This window comes from Puma concolor, chromosome B2, assembly GCF_028749965.1.
Source record: "Puma concolor isolate L17-30 chromosome B2, mPumCon1.1.hap2, whole genome shotgun sequence".
NCBI classification, from domain to species: Eukaryota; Metazoa; Chordata; class Mammalia; order Carnivora; family Felidae; genus Puma; species Puma concolor.
Genome location: NC_141671.1, coordinates 16935957 through 16949502, shown reverse-complemented (window position 1 = coordinate 16949502; position 13546 = coordinate 16935957). Strand labels below are relative to the sequence as shown.

General features: G+C 39.1%; 1 long non-coding RNA gene across 1 annotated transcript; it reads left to right on the top strand.

Annotated features, from left to right (window-relative positions):
- The first annotated feature begins 428 nt into the window (after window positions 1-428).
- Window positions 429-13335, top strand: LOC147580760 (uncharacterized). The gene is made up of 3 exons (XR_015250771.1): window positions 429-578; window positions 2409-2570; window positions 12707-13335. It is a non-coding gene; the product is annotated as an uncharacterized LOC147580760 (long non-coding RNA).
- The last annotated feature ends 211 nt before the right edge of the window (window positions 13336-13546 follow it).

The following is a 13546-nucleotide window of genomic DNA, read 5'->3' as shown; positions in this document are numbered from 1 at the left end:
AACCATGAGATCATGACCTGAGCTGAAGTCAGACACTTAACCCACTGAGCCACCCAGGCACCCCTGGAGTCATATGTCTTTACGTAGAAGCACAGGAAAAGTCATGGAAAGATACAACTCATAGCCGAAGAGCTGGGGATCATGGCAAAGGCATTGGGGGGTGGGCATTCATCGGGTTTTATGGGCCCAGCAAGTCAAGAACAGATTAATATGTAGACAGGGACAAAAATGTCAGTTTTATGATGGATGAAGGCTATAACGGAGCCGATGGCTTAGGTCCACAAGCAAACAGGCTTGCTGAGGTCTTGCTCCCATCACATTTACCCCCTGCATGTCCCCTCTCCCTTTCAGTCCAAGCCTTGGGGACATTCTGCAAGACAGTTCAGTTCTTCATAACCTCATAATGGTCAGAGCCAGAGAAGGGAGTTAAAAGACCGGTTCCTCAATCTCATAACCTTTTAAGAGACGGGCTCCACTTGACTTAAAAATGTGGACCAATGCTGTCCCCACCACGTAGGTAACACACCTTTCTTTCACATCCTCTGGAGGAGTAAGTCTGGAAAGGATGGGGCAGCCAGGTCAGCATTACTCTTGTTGCTGCTTTTAATGTTACTGTTATTCTTGTCCCACCATGGTGATGAATGAGTGCCTCCCTTAACAGCGTTGCTAACAAGCAATGTTTTAATGCTTTAGAAAGAGGAAATGTATTCTTGCAACACAAGTGAACAAAACCAAAATTTAAATAGAAATTTAGAAAGGATGTTAGCTTTTTCTCAGAACAGTGGTCACGTACAAGTAATGTTTTAATACTTCCAAGGAAAAAATATTTTTGTACAAGTTATGTAATAGAATAAAAATTAAGATTAAAGACAAAACAGAAAGCTCAATAGGGGCGCCTGGGTGTCTCAGTTGGTTAAGCATCTGACTTCTGCTCAGGTCACGATCTCATGATTTGTGGGTTCGAGCTCTGCATCGGGCTCTGTGCTGACAGCTCAGAGCCTGGAGCCTGTTTCGAATTCTGTGTCTTCCTCTGTCTTTGTTCCTCTCCCGCTTATGCACTCTCTCTCTGTCTCTCATAAATAAATGTTAAAAAAACAAGTTTAAAAACATTTAAAAATAAAATTAAAAAAAAAAAGAAAGCTCAAAAGATATCACATGAATTTTCTTTAAAAGGACTGGAAATTTCTATGAAATTGAACATGTAGACGTTCAGTAAGTTTTATATCAACACCACTATACATTCAAATTATTGAGTAGCATTTTTGAAATAATAAATAAATATTAAAATGAAAAGTACTGTGTGCAAGGCACTTTACATGTTTTACACTTTACATGTTTTTTTTTTTTTTTCATTTCATTTTTCTTTTTTTTTTTTTAAGCACCATGGGGTTTGCATGCTTCTTCAGTTAAGGAAACTGAGGCTTAAAATGGATAAATATTTTTCCAAGGTCCCAGAAAAATTGAGCCCATTTCAATGCATATTTATCTCCCTTGTTCTCTTACCAAAATTCTCTCCCAGCTACCAGGCCACCATTGGATAAGCTGAACATATGTGTTTAAAATTAAGATAAATTTAGTTATTCTCTTGTCATATACACTTGCAGTGATTCACAAACTCGAGTCTTCATCTACAAAGAAGAAAGAGGCTTTTATTCTTGTAAACTATAATTATAAGCGCTCAATATTTTCAGAGAGAAAAATGTCTCTGTTTGTGCTAGGTATTTAATAATCACCTGCAGATTTGCTCTAATTGTCAGCTTCTCCAGATGACTATGGTTCTTTAAATTTCTTAACAAATAATTATAAATAGATGTTTTAGTATGAAGACATGAGAAAGATCTTCAGCGTTTCCTGTACTTCATAAACAACCATATAATTTCCATCCATGACAATTTCCATTTCCTAATGTGAAACAGTGCGAGGCCACACTCTGGGCTTAAGTCTACTGGAAGCGTTCCCACATTCTTTTCCTCGTCAATTACTTCAGATCTTCCTCCACAATGTCGGAAATTTACATAAGAGATTAATAATCAAATACATGAACATATCTTTGTTTTCATTTGCATCAAAGCTTCTTCTTTTCCTCTTCCTCCTTTCTCCCCCTCTCTCCTCTTTCCCTCCTCCTCCTCCCCCTCCTCCTCCTCCTCCTCCTCCTTCTCCGTCTCTCCTTCTTCTTGTAAATGCTATTTAATCCCAAATAAAGACTATATCACATAAAGGTGCAAACAACATATGACTCCATTGGCTACACATCAGGAAAAGCGATGATGGCAGTTTGGTGAGATTCACCGGCCAACAAAGATATGTCAGGGTACGAGCTGATACTCCAAATGGACGGACCACTTTATGATTCTGATTGTACATATGTTTAGCTTGGCTTGTGAGCTTTCTCCAATCTGTTATTGCAGAAAAGAACTGAGGTAATCCAAAAGAAAGTATTTGGGGACTTCCAGAAGATTCTCGAGCCAACAAAAATATACCCCAATGCCAAAGCACTCCCTCACTAAAGTCAATATGTGAAAATGTGAATATTATTTTGGATGCCGTTGTGCTAACCCAAGTGTGTTAAGGTAAGAGCTTATATTTGTCAAAGTGCAGATTTGGTTCTTCTCAAGTCATAAAACATGGGAGCTAACATCTTGATGACTCACCTTAAAATCCTTTTCTTCTCTTTGGATAACGACAACGTATTTTGCCAGACAGCCTGGCAAAAAGAAAAGCTGCTTTTTTACCTGCCAAACGACTGAGATTGTGATCGAGATTGAAAACCAAGATAAAGAAACGATGGAATACCTCACAGCTCTTCTCCCAAAACTTGATTCCCCAGATAATAATCCCCATGTTATTATTCCCAGAATAATAATCCAATTATTTTGTCATTTATTCCCAACTCCTTAAGATTTGGGAATTAGCCCATATATGGGGCCCCAAACTCAAGCACTTCCCGTATTAACAATCGGAAACCATGCAAGAGAGAAAAACCATTTCAAATGCGGATTAAAGCAGGTATTTGGAAATTTGGACACCTGTTTTTAGGAACTCATCATGGAGGGAAGTCAAAGGGAAATCGGATCACATTGGAATACCATTTCCCCCCCCATTCTTTGAAATTTGCCTTTTATGTAAATAAAAAAAATAATAAAAGCCAAAAAAATATATATATATAAAAACATCACTCTCTGAAATGGCTTCCTCACGTCACGCCTCAGGGATGTGAAGTAAAAAGCACAATCAGTGTACCAATCAGAAGGCTAGCAGATCATTGGCAACTCTGAGATCTATCATTCTTCCAACTAGGAGCAAGAGTTCTGATCGCGTGTGAGTTGATATGAAACAAGGTATTTTCATGGAGATGTCCAGTGAGATTTTTCACTGTCATTCAGGGCTGAAGGAAATGGCTGTTTCTTCAGAGAGGCAAGATGGCCCCCTGGACTGAGTCCTGAACCAGGGGCTGTAGAACGTGGGTTCTCCCCTCAATCCCATTACTTGTAGTCGCTGTGGTTCACTCTCTCTGATCTTCCTTTTCTTTCTTCTTAAAGAGGAGTGCCTGCCATGCCCCCTTCGGAAGAGCTTTGAGAGGCAGAGTCAGTGAAGACGTGCATTAGAATCATCTAACAAAACAGACAGTGCTGTACGCAAAGATGTCATTACTAATATTAGAAACTCTATGCGATTACTAATGAGAGTGACACTGTGTGAATGCTTCCTGCAGGGATGTGGTGTCAGCTCAAATGGTGACCCTCCCGAGTAACTCAGGAAAGGGTGTGCGTCATCTGATTTTTTGAAAGTGGAGATACAAGAATCATGCTAGAGACCAAACTGCAATGTAATATTATCTATTATAATATTATATTATATTGAATGTGTGTGTGTGTGTATATATATATAGTAACTGTGTATATATATAGTAACTGTCCCCAGCATCAAATAGGGAAGATTTATGTATTACAAAGAAAATGTGCTTTCAACAAGAACAGCTAAGAGAAATGTTTTTTTAAAAAAAATTCCAGACAAGTTTTAAGCCAAAGGAAAACAAAAGAAATGTTAGAAGCCTACCAAGTCTAGTTGTAATCATTGTGGAAAGCAGAAAAACTTGAGAATTAGTGGATTCATAAATAATGGTAAAACAAAGCTGTGGTTTGAACTGATCTTAATGCCCTCTGCAGGAGCAATCAGATACATTACGTGCTCAGAAAGCACACTGAGAAAAAGGAAGGAGGGAAAGAGAGAGAAGGAAAGGCGTATTGAAAGGTGTGGCTCTTCCGGGGCTGGCTTCAGCACCCTCTTGTGCTTATTAAATATTCTGTGCAAACGTCTGGGTTGCAAGCCATAAAATGAAGTTCTTGGAGATGCGTTCCACAGTGATCTTTCCGATAAAAGCCCTTAGTTTTAGATGAAAAACATAATGGAGATAACAAAGATTTAATCACTTAATTTAATCTTGTCCTGCTTGGATTAGAATTCAGATTTCCTGATTCCTAATCTTTTTTGCCACCTTTCATCATGTTTCACATTTACAAGATATGATCATTTAATTATTGGACAGTGATTTCAACTCATTTTTGGACCCTGTCTAGTCGCCACTAAAAATTATATTACAGTACACATTTCCTCTATAGGGATATGAATCAAAACTAACTGTATCTTAATAATTTTGTCCCGCCCCTTGAGATTAGAGATTACGAAACAAAGGGTAGAATCTATGCTTATATTTTTCCATGTGAATGAAAAAAGTTTGAAATATAAATCACTAAGAAAAATAAATGATAAAGAATTTCAAGTTATTAACTCAAATGGCTTTAACAAATTACAGTGGCAGACGTGCTAGACTAAATCATGTTAGTGATATGAACGCATTGACGGATAGATGATAAATAAAATGGATACATACGTAGATATCTAGTCTTTGTGGGTAGGGTGAGTTATTTGTCAGAATGTAAATGGGACAGTTAGGATTCCATCAGGTCATTTTTTCTTGCAGACAGTTGAAATGACATGGATTGTCTTTCTTGTTTGGCTTCAGGAGAGGCTAGGCAAAGTCTTTTTAGCCGAGATCCTAATTTGGAATCTCTCAAAGCCTCTGTATTGAGAATTTGACTGACTTGTCTCCACTTTGTGGGCTGATCTGGGATTTTGCAGGACGTTAGCTGCAAAATGTTTAGATATGAATCCCTGTAGTGACATCTGGCACAAACGTTAAAAAAAAATGTCCTTATCCGTCGCACTAAGTACAGACTCAAACACACTTCTCTGCATTCCACTATTCCAGACCCGCACACAAAGTGTATTTTGATCTGTAGTCATTGCCATCTGTTAATGTGGCATTCACAAATAATCCCATTCTGGCAGACTATATTTACATTTTAATTGCATTATGATTAGATCAATGAGGCTACTGATGGTTTCTTCTATTTTCCTTTTTAATAGCCTCTTAAATGTGAACTGCAGCCCTTTTGTGCATCAATCTGCTTTCTCAGGGAGAGGGTTTTTTTAGCGTGCATTTTCTGTTTCTATGAAGCAGTTAGAATAGAAAACAAAACAAAAACAATCCAGATTCATAAGTTTAAACTTCACCTAAAAAAAAAAAAAATAAGCTTTTGTAAGTCATTACTTAGTTGTCCCAGAACAGTGAAAACTTCAGCTGGAAAGTGATGTGTGGAAACATTAAATTAATGTATGGAAACATTAAAAATCTCCCCAGGAGAGAACATTATTTGTTTGAAAATGAAAAGCAGTTGAGGTCTTCAAAATGTTTTTGTAAAACTTCAGACTAGTTTAAGGTGTGTTTAAATAAATAAACACACACACACGTACATATATACATTTAGAGTAAAATTTCTGAGATAACCATTTGGGTGTTAAAAAACAAGCAACTTCTGGGGTGCCTGGTGACTCAGTCCGTTAAGCATCCAACTCTTGGTCTGGGCTCAGGGCGTGATCTCACCGTTCGTGAGATTGAGCCCCACGTCAGGCTCCCCACTGACAGCAAGGAGCCTGCTTGGGATTCTCCCTCTCTCTGCCCCTCCCCTCCCCAAAGTAAATACATAAACATTCTGAAATAAAGATGGAACTTTTGGTTATGGACATGACCATATAACAGCTATTGGATTTAACTACCTAAAAGACAAAAGATAGGAGCTAGCTGTTTTCAGACATCAGACCATATACCAGGCAGGTCTTCTGTTCTTAAAAGAAGGAAAACACATGAATGCAGATATCTCCTCTAATCACTTCAGCTTTCTGTCTGGGGCACTTTCCAAACTATAGGACAAGGAAGTTAACCCAGATTGAGAGCAGTGGTTTTGCTTAGTGGAGGAAACAGATGTCAAGAGATCAGGGCTTCTAAGACCGCTGTAATTTGTGGGGCTAGAGAGTATGATGCTAAGTGAAATAAGTCAGAGCAAGACAAATACTATATGATTTCACTCATATGTGGAATTTAAGAACCAGAACACATGAGCAAAGGGAGAAAATGAAAAAGGGAGAAAGAGAGAGAAAGAGACAAACCAAGAAACAGACTCATAACTTTATAGAACAAGCTTTTGGTTACCAGAGGGTAGGAGTTTGGGGTTATGAGGTTAACTAGGTGAGGGAGATCATGACGAGCCCCAGGTGTTGTATGGCAGTGTTGAATCACTATACGGTACACCTGAAACTAATATTACACTGTACGTTAACTAACTGGAATTAAAATAATAACTAAAAAAAAAAAAGTAGGGCTAACAACTGAACTAAAGAGTGAGGATAGTGTTCGAATGCACATTTTATTTTACAAAGATAGATGAATGGCTAATAAGTACATGGAAATTTGCTCACTATCATTAGCCGTTAGGGGAATGTGTGTTAAAACAATAGCGATCTAGGGACGCCTGGGTGGCTCAGTCGGTTGGGCTTCCGACTCTGGCTCAGGTCATGATTTCGCGGTTCATGGATTCGAGCCCCGCATCGGGCTCTGTGCTGATGGCTCGGAGCCTGGAGTCTGTTTCAGATTCTGTGTCTCCCTCTCTCTCTTCCCCTCCCCTGCTCACTCTCTCTTTCTCAAAATAAATAAACATTAACAAAACCAAACAAAACCAAAAAACAATAGTGACCTAGCACTACATACACGCTGAAACGACTGTGGTAAGAAGTCAGATACTACTAAGTGTTGACAAAGATGTGGAGAACCAGGAAACCTCATGTATTCTTGTGGGAATGAAGACGGTACAGCTACTTCAGGTAACATTCTGGCAGTTTCTTAAAGGGTTAAACGTAAATTTACCATTCAACTTAGCAAATCCACTTCTAGAAATCTACCCAAGACCAGTAAAGACATAGGTCTTCATAAAGACTTGTACATGAGTGTTCACAGCAGCATTATTTATAATAGCCAAAAAAAAAAAAAAAAAGAAAAAAGAAACAATCTAAATGTCCATCAGTTGGTGATGGAATAAACCTAAATGGATACAGGGAAATGGTGCATTCAGCAATTAAAAGGAACGAATTGTTGATGCATGCTATAAAATGTCCGAAGCTAAAAATACGCTAAGTGAAAGATGCCAGATACAAAAACCATTGGATTTATATGCAATGTCTAGAAAAGGCAAATTTATAGTCAGAAAGCAGGTCAGTGTCTGCCTAGGACTGAAGATAGAAACTTTAATTAACTGTAAATGGCACAAAGGAGCATGTGGGGATGATGAAAATGTTCTTAAATTGGACTGTGGTGGTGGTGACACATTCTATAAATGTACTAAAATCATTGGATTGTTTTAAAAAAACACACACACACAGTAGGGCTAGACTAACCATAGAGTAAGTGCCATGCTAGAGCCATCTTAGTGAAGCCAAAGTCATGTTCATTCATCAGTCTATTAACTGCCTGTCAGAATAAAGCTCAACGTTATTTAAAGGGATGAAACACAATCCGGACTCCATGCAGCATAGCGGCTTCATTATCGAACATGCAATACAGGGTCCCTAGACATACAAAGAAGCAAGAAAATGTGACCCATAACCAGGAGCAAAACAAGTCAACAGAAACAGATCTGAGATGACTCAGATGGTGGAATTATGAATAAAAACTTCCAAAGAGTATTATAAATCTGTTTGAGGATTAAAAGGAAAGCATAAACACACTGAGGGAAGAGAGGGGACATTTCAGCAGAAAAATCAAAACCATAAAAATTTAATTCATGGAAAATCTGGAACGAAAAACAAATCGGAAATGAGACATTCACTAGGTGAGTTGAACAGCAGATAGGAAAATACAGGAGGGAACAGTAAGTTTAATGGAGGGGAACAGAAAACCTAAATTTGAACACAGAAAAAGATTTACAAATGAAGTGACCCATGAGACATATCAAGCATAAAACATATGTATAACTAGAGCCACAGAAGAACATAGAGAGAGTTGAAGGTAGAGAAAAAAATCAGAAACATTATAATGGCTGAAATTTTTCCAAAGGTAAGAATGACTATTAACTTCTCATTAAAAACAGTATGAGACAGCCTACCAAGAACTGGCATCTTTGTTTTTTGAATCTTTTTAGCATTTATTCATTTTTTTGAGAGACAAAGAGCAAGCAAGTGGGAGAGGGGCAGAGAGAGAGAGAGAGAGAATCTGAAGCAAGCTCCAGGCTCAGAGCTGTCAACACAGGGCCCGATGCGGGGCTTGAACTCACACACTGTGAGATCATGACCTGAGCCAAAGTTGACCACTTAACCCTCTGAGCCTCCCAGATGCCCCAAGAACTGTGTCATGGAAAAAATGAACCAAAAACTAGCCTTTTGAAAGAGAGAAAAAAAAAAACCCACTATCTATAAAAGAAGGAATACACATGCAAAAAAACTGATAGTGAGAAATAACCACAAATAGTAAAGAAACTGAAACATAAAAGTTTTGTCTCACTCTGTGAAAATAAATTTGAAAGTCTGGACAAATTCATTATTTTCTGTAATAACAAAACCACCAAAACTGATCCTAGGAATGTTAGAAAATGAAGACAGGCCGATTACCACAGGTTAAAACCTTTCGAAGTTGTTAACGAGTCAGCTTTCCAGCAAAAATGTTTCAAGCCCCGTTAGTTTTGGAGTTGAATTCTACCAAAATTTGGAGGACATACAATTTTCACATCATTAAACTATTTCACAGCATTGAGGAAAAACTTTTTTGTCTAAGTTTTTTGAAACTAGCTTATCACTGATAACAGATATACCTTATGAAAGCAAGATGAAAGTCATAAACAAGGGGCGCCTGGGTGGCTCAGCCAGGTAAGGGTCCAACTGTGGCTCAGGTCATGACCTCACAGTTTGTGGTTTTGAGCCCCACATGGGCTCCCTTCTGTCAGTGCAGAACCTGCTTCAGATCCTCTGTCCCTCTCTCTCTGCCCCTCTCCCACTCATGCTCTCTCTCTCTCTCAAAAATGAATACGCTTAAAAAAAGTCATAAATAAAATAGTAGTCAAGGTCAAGGTCAAGGTCCATCTTTTTTTTTTTTTTTTTTTTTTTTTTTTTTAATTTTTTTTTCAACGTTTATTTATTTTTGGGACAGAGAGAGACAGAGCATGAACGGGGGAGGGGCAGAGAGAGAGGGAGACACAGAATCGGAAACAGGCTCCAGGCTCCGAGCCATCAGCCCAGAGCCCGACGCGGGGCTCGAACTCACGGACCGCGAGATCGTGACCTGGCTGAAGTCGGAGGCTTAACCGACTGCGCCACCCAGGCGCCCCAAGGTCCATCTTTAAAGAATACACACCACAACCAAGTGGGGTTTGTACCAGGGATAGCTCCAAATTTTACCACGGTGTTACCAACATGAAAATGCATTGTGTCATTTTCCTACATTGTATGGCGGTATTGGCTAAGTAATCTCTGTACCCAAGGTGGGGGGGTTGAACCTTACCATCTTGATATCAAGAGCCACCTGCTGTATGGACCGAGCCAGCCAGATGCCCCTAGATGGATACGTTCGTCACAAACATATGAGTGCCCAGAATCGTCGCCATTGTTTAATGCTATTCTGAAGCATAAGTACATTTAGGCAGAAAAAAGAAATGAGAAGTAAAAACTAGGAGGAGATGAAGGAAACATATTGACATTTATAGATTCTATGATTTGTCTGTCTGGAAACCCTAAAACAATAAATGAACTTCCATAAGCTATGAAGTTCATATTAAAATCAATTAACTACTTATACAAGAAATCAGTCAGAAAATCTATTAGAAAAATCGCTGTAATGCCTGTAAAATTGCAAGAAATAAAGAGAATAAGAAATGTAGTATATCTTTATAAAGAAATCTTTCAAATACTACTGAATAATTAAAAACAATACCTGTCCAAATGGAGAGATGTACTCTATTCGTGGGTAGGATGATTCAATAGTGTAAAGTTCAATTGCCTCAAAATTAAATCATAAGTTTGATGTGATCTCAATAGAAACACCAGAGGAAATTACTTTTGCAATTGTATGAAGTAATTTTAAGTGTAGTGGAAAAATAACCAAGTAGATTCTGAAGAAAGAATAATGAAAGGTGCCTATCCCTGCCAAATATTATGAAGAATAATTAAAATATGTTATTATTGGCAAATGTATATCCCTATAAGGGAGCAAGACGATGGAGCGTAAAAACATACCAAAATATATATTGAATCTGCTTTTACTACATTCTAATACATGAGTTTTTTATCGTTAAAGAAGTGATGGCTTATTTGGGAGATAACAACATCAGTTATCGCCCCTAGGAGTGTCTGTGCTTGCTTGCTCTCTGTCGGTGGATCTTTTCTGCCACCTCTATCTGGCTGGCTCCCTCTCTCCCTCATTCTCTCAGTAATGGTGGTCATTAATCAGAGAGAGCACCCCCTAACCGTGCAGTCTAAAGTAGGGTCCTTTTCCTGAAACCATAAAAATCCTAGAGAAGAGCATAGGCAGTAAGCTCTTTGACATGGTCCATAGAAACTTCTTTCTAGATGTGTCTCCTGAGGCAAGGGAAACAAAAGCAAAAATAAACCATTTAAACTACATCAAAATAAAAGGTTTCTGTGCAGCAAAGGAAACAATCAACAAAACTACAAGACAACCTACTGAATGAAAGAACGTGTTTACAAATGACATATCCATTGAAGGGTTAGTATCCAAAATATATAAAGAACGTATACAACTCAATACCCCAAAAAACAAATAATCCAATTAAAACTGGGCAGAAGCCACGAATAGACATTTTTCCAAAGAAGACATACAGATGACCAACACACATATGAGAAGATGCTCATCATCACTGATCGTCAGGGAAATACAAATCAAAACTAGCATGAGTTATCACCTCACACCAGTCAGAATGGCTAAAAGCAGCAACACAAGAAACAGCAGGTGTCGGTGAGGATGTGGAGAAAAAAAAGGAACCCTCTTGCACTGAATGTAAACCGGTGCAGCCACTCTGGAAGACAGTATGGATGTTCTTCAAAAAGTTAAAACCAGAACTATCCTATGATCCAGCAATTACACTACTGGACATTTACCCAAAGAATATGAGAACACTAACTCAAAAAGATATAAGTATCCCTATGTTCCTTATAACATTATGTACAATCGCCAAGATGGGGAAGCAGCCCAGATGTCCGTTATCTGATGTGTGGATTAAGAAGATGTGGTGTATACACACACACACACGTACACACACATACACATACATATCTAAATACATATGCATATAAATATATATGTAAAATAGAATATCGCTCAGCCACAAAAAGGATGAAATCTTGCCATTTGCCACGACACGGATCGACTAGAGAGTATTATCCGAAGCGAAATAAGTCAGAGAAGGGAAGATACCATATGATTTCACTCCTGTGTGGAATTTAAGAAGCAAAACGAGTGAGCAAAGGGAAAAAAAATGAGAGCGGAAGGGGCAAACCGAGAAAGACATTCTTAGCTCTAGAAAACAAACTGATGGTGACCAGAGAGGAGGGGTGGGGGGTGGGTGAAACAGGTGACCGAGAGGGAGGAGGGCACTTGTCGTGATGAGCACCAGGTGCCCTATGGAAATGTCAAATCACTGCATGGTGCGCTTGGAAGTAACACCACGCCGTGTGTTAACTACTAGAATTTAAATAAAAACTTCAGAAAAAAAAGGAGAGTCCTTTTTTTTTTTTTTCAACGTTTTTTATTTATTTTTGGGACAGAGAGAGACAGAGCATGAACGGGGGAGGGGCAGAGAGAGAGGGAGACACAGAATCGGAAACAGGCTCCAGGCTCCGAGCCATCAGCCCAGAGCCCGACGTGGGGCTCGAACTCACGGACCGCGAGATGGTGACCTGGCTGAAGTCGGACGCTCAACCGACTGCGCCACCCAGGCGCCCCAGGAGAGTCCTTTTTTAGTAGTCTTTTTGCGGCACCTAACACCTTCTATTCACACTTATCATAGATGTTTTTTGTTTCTTTATCTATTTGTTGGCTTCGTTAGTGTCCTTCTACACCCCTCCTCAAATTGTAAACCCCTCGAGGTAACATTCCTATTTTATTTTTTAGTCGGCGGACGCCCATGACATTCGAAATCGGTTGGAACGGAACCATCTCTTGAATAAATTAAGTCATGCGTGAAAACCCAAATTTGTGTTACAACTCAACAGAATCAAGGCCTTCCGAATTGGTAGTCAAACATGGCCCCTATTTTTAGTATTTAAAACCCATGATGCCCGGCATTTTTTTTTACCGTTTTGTACACAGAACTTCTACGCATCGTCCTGACAATGTCCACGCTTTGATAACCAAATCAGAAAAAAAAGAGCGCAGAAACACGGAATCATAGAAACCACTAGACGGATGCATAATGCCGGCAGTAGTCTTAAAACACCCCCAAGAAATGTTGTTCTCAAGTGTGATTCTCAGCTAACTGTTCCTGCGCGAGGAAAGGAAGACACAAGCTGATGTACACACACGTTTAGGTCTGTTATTTCAACGACACGGATTTGAATTTGTTGAAATATCTTCCATTGTCCACCAGTCCCCAAGGAAAACAGGAAAACAGGGACCCAGGTTGGCACGCCACCTCATTTGGCCCATGCTTTTGTGAAATCATAGACTTTTCGAGCTGGAAAAGTCACAGGGTCGCTTTGCTCTGTTTTTCATTTTGTAGAGAAGAAACTTGAGGCCAAGAAGCACTCTGTGTGCTTGGGCCTCACAACTCATTAGGAACACGACCCAGGCCCTTTCTTGGGCTGCTGGAAACTGAATGCTTCTGCAGCACCTTAACATCATATGAATAACTTGTAAAATGTATACATACATGGAGCATGGGTGCGTAGAAAAGATCATCTATATCCTAGTACCCAAATAAATCATTGTTTTCGTCTTTTCTTAAGATTTTGTTTCTAAGTAATCCCAACATCCAATGTGGGGTTTGAACTCACCACCCAGAGATCAGGAGTCACATGCTTCACACACTGAGCCAGCCAGGTGTCCCCATTGATTTTGTTTTTAAATATTACTTTCTAGTATCTTTCTTTGACTTGCGTACGATTTTAATAGATTTTTCTATGTGTATAAAACTTCGCTGTGTGCTTTTCG